Source organism: Anabrus simplex, chromosome 2 (genome assembly GCF_040414725.1).
Source record: "Anabrus simplex isolate iqAnaSimp1 chromosome 2, ASM4041472v1, whole genome shotgun sequence".
NCBI classification, from domain to species: Eukaryota; Metazoa; Arthropoda; class Insecta; order Orthoptera; family Tettigoniidae; genus Anabrus; species Anabrus simplex.
This window is the reverse complement of record NC_090266.1, coordinates 334,918,911-334,932,695: the sequence shown is the minus strand read 5'-3', so window position 1 is coordinate 334,932,695 and position 13,785 is coordinate 334,918,911.

The following is a 13,785-nucleotide window of genomic DNA, read 5'->3' as shown; positions in this document are numbered from 1 at the left end:
ATAGGGAGATTAGGGAACAAGAGAAGTTATCAGCAGATTGGAAGAAGGGGCTTTTGATCAAGATCGCGATGAAAGGAGACTTGTCGGAATGTGACAACTGGAGAGAGATTACTCTCACCGGGCGAGTTGGCCATGCGGTTAGGGGCGTGCAGCTGCGATCTTGCATCCGGGAGATAGTGGGTTCGAACCCCACTGTCGGCAGCCCTGAAGATGGTTTTCCGTGGTTTCCCATTTTCACACCAGGCAAATGCTGGGGGCTGTACTTTAATTAAGGCCACGGCCGATTCCTTCCCAATTCTAGACCTTTCCTATCCCATCATCGCCATAAGACCTATATGTGCTGGTGCGACGTAAAGCAAATTGAAAAAAAAAAGAAGAGAGAGATTACTCTCCTTGCGGTGTCAACTAAGGTTCTCTCACGCGTGATTCTGAACCGCATAAAGCAGCGAGTCAACCAAAAGCTGAGGAGAGAATAAGTGGAATTCAGGGAAGGCTTTTCGTACAGCGACCAGATCAGCACCGTACGCATAATTTTGGTACAGTCTACCGAGCTCCAATCTTCGCTGCATGTGCTATTTGTTGACTTCGAGAAGGCGTTGGATAATCTCATAAGGAAAAAGATGTGGAGAGCCATCGAAAGGTTTGGGATTCAAGGGAAAATCATTAATATTGTCAAGTAATGTACAACAATTTAATGTGTCAAGGCAAGAACCAGGGTATGCTTTTAGAACACATCCAAGTTAATGCAGGGGTTAAGCAAGATTGTCTGTTATCGCCGGTACTGTTTTTTCAGATATTAGATCTGATGATGAGGAAGGCGATGAACTGACGGAGAGACATACAGTAAGGACTGACAGACAGCCTAGAGGACTTAGAATTTGCGGATGACATGCTTGCTATCTGATAGCTTTAAAGACATGTAAGCAAAGCTGAATGATCTGAAATTCGAAGAAGCAGAGGTGGGACTGAATATTAATGCAAAGGATTCCAAGGAGGTGCTATTAAGAACCGCAACAATGCACAAGAGACAGAACAAGTCAAACAGTTCTGCTACCTGGGGAGTGATTTGCGACGATGGGGCCAATCTGGAGATTTAAAGAGCTAAACACAACCACTAAACCGCGTATCTTTAGTACGAATGTTGCTCTATGATCTTGAAACCTGAAACAAATAAAATACTGATCAGGAGTCTTCAGACTTTTTTGAACTGAATTCTGACGAACATCCTGAGGATATGGGGGTCGCAGGTCATCTCCAACAAGGAGCTATGGAGCAGAACTAAACAAACACCCATTTTCACTGAGGTGTGCCGCAGGAATCGGAGGTGGATTGGACACACGCTGTGAAGCGATACGAGCAACATTGCCAGACAACCACAGGATTGGAAGGACAAAATGGGACACTGTATTTCCTTGAGAGGGAATCCTTGTGGAGGAAGTACTCAGGAGAGGTTATGCTTGAGACTGAGACCCACTCTTCAGATTTACACTACAGCATTTAATTCATCTACGTAGGCTTCCCACTTTCCATATTAATTCTGTAAATACAAAACTAAAATCCAAACTCATGTTATCACTATACTCCTTCCAAGTACGTTTTTGACAAAGAAATGGGAATGACGAATTTAATTAAGCACGTTAGCCCGCGCCCTGTATTTCTTTTCATCCTGCAGTCCTCAAGATGTACCTAACAGACTTTGATCTGATTTTTATTTCAGGTGTCATATTTCTTGTTTACAGCTCTCGGGGATATGAAACAAAGCATTTAATGAACCTATACAGAATATACAGCGTTGATCGTTATTTATAATTTATGAAACAAGTTCATTGCTGTACATCTGACCTGTTACGAACAGTGAAAACTACGTTCAGAACAGGAGCCATATCCACGTGGCAACGAGCAGAATATCGTGATCTGAAACCATATTTCGTTCCTCTACACATAGATTTCGAAATTGCCTGTTATGGAGGTTCTCGCTTCTGTAGCACAAATCACATGTAGTTTCAAAATGGTTAAATTTGACAACTAAACTTAATGGGCTCCAGTGAACTTACCTGCTATTGGACCCACTACTCAACGGACCATTCTATCATTTACACTTGACTCTCTGGAAAGGCAGAAAACTTCCTCGGCTTGTTTCTCTGTGGATAGGAAGCGTGAAATAATACTCACAAGAATACAGCTGAAGGATTCATTAAGCTCCTTAATTAGAGTTATTTTTTTTGCAAGAAGGAATCGGGTAATTTGTTTATATTTATCAAGGGTTCCGAATATAATATTTTATTTAATTTTAATTTCGTGTGGCTATTTTTAGTCCAATGCAGCCCTTGTAAAGCAGACCCTCCGATGAGGGTGGGTGGCATCTGCCATGTGTAGGTGTGTTATTGTGGTGGAGGATAGTGTTATGTGTGGGGTGTGAGTTCCAGGGATGTTGCGGACAGCACAAACAACCAGCCCCGGAGCTATGGAGTTATCCAATGAAAGTTAAACTCCCCGACCTTGCCGGGAATCGAACCCGGGACCCTCTGAACCGAAGGCCAGTATAATGACCATTCAGCCAACGAGTCAGACATAATATTTACTATATACAGTATATATACGTATATTACAATATGCTTTATTTCGCACCAACACAGATAGGTCTTATGGCGACGACGGGATAGGAAAGGTCTAGGAGTGGAAAGGAATCGACCGTTAAGGTACAGCAGCTCCAGCATTTGCCTGGTGTGAAATTGGGAAACCACGCAAAATCATCTTCAGGACTGTTGATAGTGGGGTTCGAACCCACTATATCCCGAATGCAAGCTGACAGCTACGTGACACAAAATGCACAGCCACATGCTTGGTAAAATTTGCTATAAATCGTCCCGCACAACCTTGGGTATGGTCGGCAAAGGCCCATGTAAAATGATTTTTGAATTTTATTTATAATGTTGTATGTTTCGTGGTGTGGGTCATTGTAGTCACGTCGTAGTTCGTGAACCGTGGGCAACAGCTGAGTGGCTGAGATTCGAGATACCAGTTGCTATGGAATGGGAGTGGGTATATCGGACATGTTCTGAGTCATGCCCCACCCTTGGTGCTCGGGTGGCTACGACTGTACAATCCTGCTTCACAGGAATTACCGAACTCGTAACATTTCAAGCAAGCCTATAGGAGTAACGGAGGCTCACTCCCATTTGACAGGCGACGGATTCCTTGGAAGAAACTTAGCGAACGAAATGGAATTTGTGGGGGAGCTATCAATATTCACGTGGCATATGGAAGACAGAAAGTAGAACTGGCTGAGTCAGCAAAGAGAATGCCTCTGGATGTATTAGGAGTTAATTATATTCAGGTAAAGTGGTGATGGTGGTTGTGATTATTGTTTTAAGAGGAAGTACAACTGGGCACTATTCTCTATAGAACAATAATCGGAGAGAAACAATGGAAAGGATGTGACACTTAGAAAAATGAAGGTATTCGCCAAAGAAAGACAAGGGCCTTGAAGGATGTGACTCCCTAAACCTCCACACGTAATACTGTCGTGGTCGGAAAACAACAAGGGTTGATCAAGGGAGGTCTGATAGCATGCATGAAAGTGAGGAACCTGGCACAAGTTAAGGGGAAGCAATACCAAGACTCAGCCAACGGCCCCGTGATGGCCAGCGCACGCTCCCAAGTCAATAGATCCTGGGGCCCCTTTTAATCACCTCTTACGACAGGCAGGGGATACCGTGGGTGTTATTCTACCACCCCAACCCACAGGGGGTAGGGTAAGGGGAGATAACGAAGAAGAGATAAGAGATTATAAAGTGTTCTTGGGAAGGGCAGAGTGAGGGGTAGAACAGTTCATCAAGAATACGCAACATTGTTTTTGTTAGGCACGTAAATGAGCGAATAATATGGGGAGATTTGGTAGTTGGAGGGTGGAGATGAGGAGGAAATTGATAAGTTTTATGAAGAACTGAGTCAGGGTCAACAGCAAGGATAGGATAGTGCTAATGGGAGATTTCAATGGGAGAGTTGCAAATGTGGTAAGGTGATGGGTAAATGTATGCGGAAAATATGGAAGCTATTAGGAATGGGAAGCGTGTACTGAACTTCGGTGCTAGTATGGAATTAACAGTTACGAATACTGTTTTCAAGCACAAGGCAATTCTCCCCTACACATGGCAGGGTAGGGACACCAGATCCTTAATAGACTATATCATAACCAATTTTGAATTCAGGAAATCTTTTTGGAATGTGCGCGTATACCAGGGATTTTTTGATGAACTGTAGTGAACTAAGTATCTCTAGGCCTAGGACAGAGAAAGTGAAATATGACTCCAGATGAATAAGGGTAGAACATCTCCACGCTGAGGAAATTACACAGAAGTACATGGACATGATTAGCGAAATGTTCAAAACAATGGACAGTAAGCAGGGTTAGGACATAGAAAGAGAATGGGTGGCATACAGGGATGCTGTAGTAGAAACAGCAAGGGAAAACCTAGGAACAACTGTGTGTAAAGATGGGAAAAGGGATCATCATGGTGGAATGATTAAGCAAGGGCAGCTTGTAAACGGAAAAAGAAGACGACTCAGAAATGGCTCCAAACAAGGACTGATGCAGACAGGGAATTGAACGTAGATGAGAGAAACAGCGAAGCAAATAACTGTCGAATCCAAGAAGAAGTCGTGGGAAGAATTCGATAATAATATGGAAAGGCTAGGTCAAGCGCCTGGGAAACATTTCGGGACAGAAATGAAGGATCTTAGAAAGGGAGGGAAAAAGGATATGGGTAAAGGATTTGGGTAAGTCAGGTGAACTCATAATAGATCCCAAGGAGTCACTGGACAGGTGGAAGGAATAGTTTGAAAATCTTATCAACTTAAAAGGAAATATTTATGGTGGCGTTGCAAACAACCGAGCTCATTGGGGGAGTCCGGCTTGAGTTGTGGCAGAGAGCGGTTCGCTGTACTCTGCCTTCATTGCGTGTGACGTTGGTGCGTTAAGATTTTCCAGTAAAATAAAGTGACAATGGCAACCAATAGCATTAGGAGGAATACAATAAAATGTGCATTTACCGACAAGACAAATAAACCAGGGCCAGCAGAAATTCATGAGTGGATTCAGCAAACCTTAAAACTTAAAGTTGATCAACTGGAAGCCATGCAACTCGACAATCTGGAAACCGCTGTCTACATCAAGCTAACCAGTAAACTACTGATGTAGAAGATATTACTAACTACAAACGGAAAATCACAGGTACAGAAATTTAATGGTTCCTTCTCTGATGTTATTATAACATGTGTAGATGTTGATGGTAAATTGGTCAGAATAATGAACCTACCAATAGAAATGCCGAACGAGAAAATAATGTCATTTTTAGCAAGTATGGGAAAGTAAGGGAAATCAGAAATGAAAGATGGTCTTCAACCTACATTTATAAAATTTACAGTGGTATCAGAGCTATGCGAATAATACTTAAAACTGCCATACCACCAATCGTAGCCATAGAGAGATATAAAGCGTAGGTAATATATGAAGGACAACCTAAATCTTGTTTTTACTGCAACGCTACGGATCACTTTAGACAAGATTGTCCCCTAAGATGAGGCGAGAACGACAACAAAGCAGCGCCCAGATTACTCAGTGAGATAGTTGCGAACGGGGAATGTTACACTGTTTCACCCGATGTATTAGAGCTGCATACTACCAAATACAGGTAGAGACAATACGCGACACTCAGCGAGATATCGAGGGACAGCTATTAGAGCTCTCTCTAGCGGGTAGACCTGAGAACTACTGATTTTGTCATAAGAACACGTGTATTTGTGTGTGAAGTTTTTGGTGTTATTTATGCGTTTTCAGTGAGTTGACATAATTAAATAGTAGCGTGTGTCATTCCTTGATATCTCCTCTCAACATGAGGGGAAAGGTATGTGCTGTGTTTGGCTGCAGTAACTATGAAGTAGAGAAGAATGCGCGGTCTTCCTTTCGCTTCCCTCGTGACAAGAAAATGTAAGTAATATTATGTTTGCATATATATTCTTCCAGTGACAAAGAGATTTTTATACTACTTCATATTCTTCTGACCTGCTCGACCCATATTTTAACTGGCTTAAAATATAATACGTATATTTTATTGTATAGTGCAGCAGTTAACCTTCAATACCGATGTGTTGTTGTAGGTGTGATCTGTGGGTTTTGAAATGTCACAGAAGTGATTTGGGTAAGGTGCACAAGAAAGAAGGGACGTTACGCTTATATAGAGATTATAAGATCTGTTCAGATCATTTCCAGGCCGGCGACTTTAAAAATCCTCGACTATACAGCCAAGAGTATGTTATATTTTTACTCTAATTGTACGTAAATATTCCTCAAAGCATCACTATCGACAACATTTTCATATTTTTCTTTCTTTTATCCCTCTTCTCAGATTAAAGCCGGGATTTTATAGATTTTCTTTCTGTTAGCAGGCTTCATGTTAAAAGGAAAATTGTCCAGCTTTTAAATGTTAATTCGTTGCATCATGTGTGTAAGGAATGTGCCGATATTTTTATTGACAAGTGTCTTAATGTGATGATACAATATTTTTAAATGAGTTAAAAGACAAATCTAACCGTAAAAGTTCAGGCAGGAATGCTAAAGCAATAAAAGTAATGGATAAATGAAAGATCAACCCATTTCACAGCAGTCCATTTCACATCTTGTTTATCTAATTTCAGTCTTTAAATAATAACCTTTTAGATAATTCTTCATTCATTTATCCAGAATTGCTTTAGCAACTTCGAAGTTAATATCTCAATAATACTTTCTTTCTAGACGTAATTTATTTATCCATTTTCGTATATGCATTTCCATTGATATTTGAATTTAGCGCGATTTTTCAGATCAAGTCACTAGGAGCGCCACCGGCGAATTGTCTCCCATTTTAACAAGGCTAAATCTGTAAGTGTCACGTATTGTCTCTACTGTATGTGATACTACTGTATACTCGCGCGCATACCTCACACAGACAAAGCTGCCGCAGTACAAACACAGGCTGCAGAACAACACGAAGTGGATGAGTCACTTACTCACTCCAATGCCTTATCGCCGACACAAGTCAGCCAGGCAGCCTCACTGAACGACATATCCACACAGCAACAAATACAGCTATCAAAACAAGATGAACACGAGCAACAACAAACATCCGATAATAGTCAACACAAAAATGAAGGTCATATAGGAACAGAAATTTCTCTAATACACAACCTAGAGCAGGAAATTGTAAACACACCTGTCAACACCGAAGGGGAGAATATAATAAATGCTAGGACACTAGAGAAGCCAGGAGAGAGGGACACAAGTATTCAACCACTGAACAAGAGCGTTATTCAAGACACTACGACTAATCGCATGCAATGGACCGATGTGATCGAAGCGGTAACCTCAAATCTTATGGAAACACAAGAGACGAGGTAAGAGGATCAAGAAATATTGAAAACAAATGAAACATCAACCTAAGAAGTTGCCATTTCGAAAAGCAAAACAAAAGTAAAAACACATCGACCCTCGAGGGAGGAAACACAGAAGCCATACAACGGCAGAGACCCGCGACTTCAGGGGAGTAGAGTAGGAGATAGACGAGAGAGTCCCTCCCCCACCTCCGTTGAATTTATTAGGAGAAGAAACATGCATACTTTCACGAGGATGCTGTTAACATACACACTGATGACACTAAATATAAATTGTATTCAGACTGCAAGTAAACAGTCGCTTCTTAAACATATTATTCGTGACCAGGACGTGGACATAGTTATGTTGCAAGAAGTGACAACCGAAGACCTTGCTCCCATTCCTGGATACGATAAAATTATTAATGTTAACGAGCACAAACACGGTACAGCCATATACATTAAGGACAATATACCATACCCGGACACAGCACTTCTGCCAAATTTTCGAGGAATCAGCATACGTATTCGGGACTTATTTATTGTAAACATCTACGCCCCATCAAGCTCACAAGCAAGAAGGCAAAGACGGCTGTTCTATACCACAGAAATCCTTCCACTTATTTACAGACATTGTTTTGAGGTATTGGGCAAAATATACAGCACATACAGGTGATTTTAACGCAGTATTATCGCCCAAAGACCAAACAGGACAGTTCCAGGGATGTTCCGGGCTATCTGATTTAATAAAATAGCTACGCCTAAAAAACATATAGGAAGTGAAGCAACAGAGGTCAGCTGGATATACGTATTATTACCAAGGTGACGCTTCTCGAGTAGATAGTATATATGTCAGAGGCGGACTGAAAGACCAAGTGAGGGAAACAGATGTATGCGCAGTGGAATTTTCAAACCATTGTGCGTTTATCTGTAAGATCCGACAACCAGAGTGGGAACCAAACGCAGACGAGGAATTTGGAGTTAAATTAATCTATTTTGAAGAACATGGACTTACAAGAAAGATTATTCCCTGAATGGCAAAAATGGAAAACATATATACCCCAATATATAGATACTCATGATTGGTGGCTGTTATATGCTAAACCTCGCACGATCTGGCTATTGAAGACATACAGTGCCGAGAGGAGAAGGCAGTTAAAGCAAACGACAGAATTATATTGTAAATGCTTAATACAGTTATATAAGGAGTATCCTACCACCCTGATACATATCAAAGGATAAAGAAATAAAGAGCGCAGCTACTAACGATACAGCGAAGAGAAATGGAAAGTCTGAAAATTCAAGCGCAAGATCATAAAAATCTAGTCTCCTTCCAGTCACCACCTTATAAGGAATTGCAGGAAAGGACGTCAAAAATACATCCATCACATCGCAACAACCAATGGACAAATAACGAATAGCCCTGAAATAATAAAAGAAATGGTGGAGAGTTTTTTCAGTCCTTGTATAAAGGAGAGTCGCCCAACATCATAAATCACCAACACCCATTCTTTGTTGGCATAAGAGGAAGAATTCAGCATAGGAACAAGAAAGTTTGGCCCAAGATATAACCTTAGTAGAAATCCATCAGGCAATACTGCAAAACGCACCGAACAAATCTCCTGGTCCCGATGGTCTAGGGAGAGCTTTTTACATGACATTCTCCCGTCATTAGAGATGAAATTGTTGCAGCAATGAATGATGCCTGTAATCCAGATAGACAAGATGAAAGAAGGCCCTGTGGTCCTTCTTCCCAAGATGACAAATCCAACCAAATTATCTGACTATCGGCCCATAACGCTCTTAAATTTTGATCTAAGCTATTAACTAAATGTGTGAAAAAGAGACTAACAGCGTATATGGAGGACGCCACATCCGAACACCAGTCTGTTGCGATACGAGGAATATGTATAATCAATTATCTATGTGTAATTCGGAATATTATAAGCGAGTCATTGGTCAACAATAAAAAGAAACTTCCAATATCACTAGATTTTGACCACGCATTTGACAGGGTAAACTACAAATGCATATAATTGAAACACTAAATGCCCTCGGCTTTGACACCCGATTCACGACTATCATGGGTAAAATTCCTAATGGAGCCTCTTCAAAGATTAACATAAATGGTTATTTAACAAGGCCAATCCACATCCACAGAGAGGGTACGACAAGGGTGCCCGCTGTCTATGTTGATCTTTGTTCTCTCCCTATAACCCCTTCTTAGCAATCTACAACAAACTTTAAATCCTAATAATCTACATATTGTCGCATTCGCAGATGACGTTGCTCTAATATTAGATCAAACCATTGATATCCAGCATTTGTTCAAGGTAATCGAGGTACGGGGGATATTCCGGGGCTCAGCTGTACCCAAAGAAGACAAAGGCGATGTGGATTGGGGAAACGGGCCGTGTCCAATGGGCACTTGCAGAATGTGTAACATTAACACAAGAAATTAAAATTCCGAGAATAACCTGCTTTAACAGTGTGCACAAGATGTTCAAAAAGAACTGGGCCGATACTTTGTATTCTGTAAGGGACATATTGCAACAGGATATGTGTAGATCTTTCTTCTTGCAACAAAGAATAATGTATGTGAATATGTACAGCTTAAGCAAAATATGGTATCTGAGCCAAATCTTTCCCATGCCAAGGATGATTGGTAAACGTATAATTTCGGTTGTTGGTTGGTTCATTTGGCAAGGATCATTAATACGTCTTGACAGAAGTACACTTACCTTACCTAAATCCTAGGGTGGGTTGGGATTAATCGACGTAAAAGAGAAAGCAAGAACCGTGTCTCTAACAAGAAACTTAAAGCTGTTTCACAGAGCGGGGTATCATAAATCGAAGAATTTATTCACGAGATGGTGCAGTCTTCAACAGGCCATTAACCCACCAGCTTATTATGACATCCATCATCATACACCTCACGCAAGATATCTGAGAGTCGAGTTAAGTTATATGCCAGAGGACGTCGTCACATCTCCAGATGTCTCAACGAAAAAGGTTTGTAATTGTATACTGTCTCAACAGTATTTATCCCCTAACATAACGAAAGCAGCTATGATAATCAACTGGAATTGCGTATGGAGGAATATCTCTAATCGCATACTTCCAGACACAGTAAAAGAAAGTTGGTATAAAGTAATCCATGGCATAATAATAATAATTTCGTGTGGCTATTTCTAGCCGGGTGCAGCCCTTGTATGGCAGACCCTCCGATGAGGGTGGGCGGCATCTGCCATGTGTAGGTAACTGCGTGTTATTGTGGTGGAGGATAGTGTTGTGTGTGGTGTATGAGTTGCAGGGATGTTGGGGACAGCACAAACACCCAGCCCCCGAGCCACTGGAATTAACCAATTAAGGTTAAAATCCCCGACCCGGCCGGGAATCGAACCCGGGACCCTCTGAACCGAAGGCCAGTACGCTGACCGTTCAGCCAACGAGTCGGACATCCATGGCATTATGCCGATAAACAGCATACTTCATCATATTCATATGATGGAGACGGATTGGTGCAACTTCTGTCAACATAAAGATATAATCCAACGCAGACTTACAACTTGTGCGAAGATTCGATCGACATGGAATAAATTTAAACAGATGCTGAAGTGCATCATCCGACGTCCGAACACATATATCGCACCTGAATGGTGATCCACCCTATATTTAGTTTACAACCACCGCAACTGAACAGTGCTGTCGTGTTACCGCTAGGTTGTTATGTCGACTGTGTGCTGAAATCTTCTGAGCCTTACAGTGAACTCAAAAGAATGTCCGAGATAAGTGACTATGTTTTAATGTGCATTCAGTGTCCGAAAAGGAAGAGATGGTTGGGAGAACATGTAGAGCAGCTAAGTAGTGTTCTGTAAGTGTGGAGTGCTGGAAGTGCCAAGCGTAAATTAAAAAAATCAAGATAGACTGTATAAAAGTGTGATATACGTTTGTGTGATTCATTCATTTGTTATTTTTTAATTCTTGTCATCTACAGATGTGCATTATTGTGATATTCTGATACATCAAATAAATCATGAACATTAGGCAACAAGAAGTTGTAAAGACGGTTTCTGATGTGTTTTCCTCTGTCTCATTGTGTGTTCATTTGTTAAAGAGTTGAAATAATTTTATGCATTAACTAATATATGTAAATAAATCAGATATGAAAAAATTGGGGAGGAGGGCAATGATGTTGGTGAATTTGCGCTTGAGGAAGTGAAAAGGATGGTAAATAACCTGCAATGTCATAATACAACAGGAATAGACGAAATTAGACTTGAAATGGTAAAATATACTGGGAAGACAGCAATGAAATGGCTTCATAGAGTAGTAAGATAAGCATGGAATGTTACATTATGATTGGACGAAAGCAGTTATTGCACCTATCTATTAGGCTAGGTAGGCGGAAGGATTGAACGAACTATTGAGCGAGCAAGGTGTTCACTGGCATGTTGGAAGGGAGGGTGCGATCAGTGGTTGAGAGTAAGTTGCATGACAACCAGTGGTTTCAGACCACAAGTATTAGATTTTTAATATGCGCCAGGTAATTGAAAAATGCTGTGAGAGGAATAGACAGTTATGTTTGTTTGGTAGATATACAGAAAGCATATGGCAGAGTACCGAGGGAAAAAATGTTCGCCGTACTGAGGAACCGTGGAATGAAGGGCAGGTAATTAAAAGCAATCAAAGGCATTTATGTTGTCAATTGGGCTGCGCTGAGAATTAATTGTAGATTGAGTTCATGGTTCAAGGTCCTTACAGGGGTTAGACAAGGCTGTAATCTTTCACGTGTGTTTTTCGTTGTTAACATGGATCATCTAGTGAAAGGTGTAACGTTGCAGGGAGGGGTTCAGCTAGGTGGAAGTGTAATAAGCAGGTTGGCCTATGACGAGGAGTTGCTCTTAATGGCAGACTGTGCTGAAAGCCTGTAGTTTAATATCTTGGAACTTGAAAATATGTACAATGAGTGTGATATGAAAATTAGTCTTTCCAAGTCTAAAGTGATGTCAGAAGGTAAAAAAAATTCCTAAGAGGACTGAATGTCAGGTTGGGAATACAAATCTGGAACAGGTAGATAATTTCAAGTATTTAGGATGTGTATTCTCTCAGGATGGTAGCATAGGAAGTGAGATTGAACCAAGGTGCAGCAAAGCTAATGCACTCAGTTTGCAGTTGCAACCAACAGTATTCCTTAAGAAGGAAGTCAGTCCACGTACGAAACTATCTTTACACCGGTATGTTTCCAGACCAACTTCGCTCTAGGGGAGTGAAAGGTGGATATCTTATTCATAAAATTAGAAGTAACCGACGTGAAAGTAGCGATAATGATTGCTGGTGTAAACAGGTTGGAACAATGGCAGGAGGGTACTCGAAATGAGGAGATAAAGGCTAAGCTATGGATGAACTCGACTGATGAATGTGTACGCAAAAACTGGCTTCGGACCGATGACCTTACATGTTAGGGTCTTTTAAACAACAAACATCATCATCTGCATCAAAACGGGCTTCGGTGTTGGAGAAAGGTGGAGAAAGGAGGATAGGTTACCTAGGAGAATACGTAATGGACTCGGTCACGGGGGGTAAGAGAAGTAGGTTGAGACCAATACGAGATGATTAGACTTAGTTTATAATGAGTTAAAGATAAGAGGTAGAGAACTATACTAGGCCACAGAACTAGTTATAAGTAGAGGATTGTTGTGGCGTTTAGTAAATTGACAGAAATTTGCAGACTGAACACTGAAAGGCATAACAGTCTATAATAAAGATTTATGTATTCCACTCATATGCTGAAGTTGAATCATAATTTAATTAAATCATTTAATATTTCGAATATTGTATTCTCAATATCTTGCTGAACAGCAGAATCGAGTAGACCAGGTCTACACAAAGGAGAAAGCGGCTATATCTGCTGCATTGTTTGCTATTCTAAGCGAAAAAAAGGAACACCTGTGAAACCAGTTAATGAAATTGCTTGCAGATGGGTACCTCGAAAATGTTTAAGACGCAGTTTGTGGGTCGGAGAATGTTGGAATCCTCCCTTTTAGTGAAGAAATATACCGTGTTGTGTAATACCATTACACGCAGGAACATATTTTAAGAACATTTTACAATTGAAAACTGAAGCTCGTCCGCACTGGATCTAATGAAAAAACACTTCTTTTTATAGCCTACATCACTTCATATTTTACTAACACAGCAGCCGTTACTACATTCAATTGTTATTTTCTTAAGTGTCCAGCAGATTGACCTGCCGACAGTGTGTCGACAGTAAGTCTAACGTAAGCTCCTCCCACCTTGAGTAGCAGAAGGCTACTCAACTATACCAACAAATACAAACCTCTTGCTTACAAGTCAAGTCTGTCAGGAACTCTCACT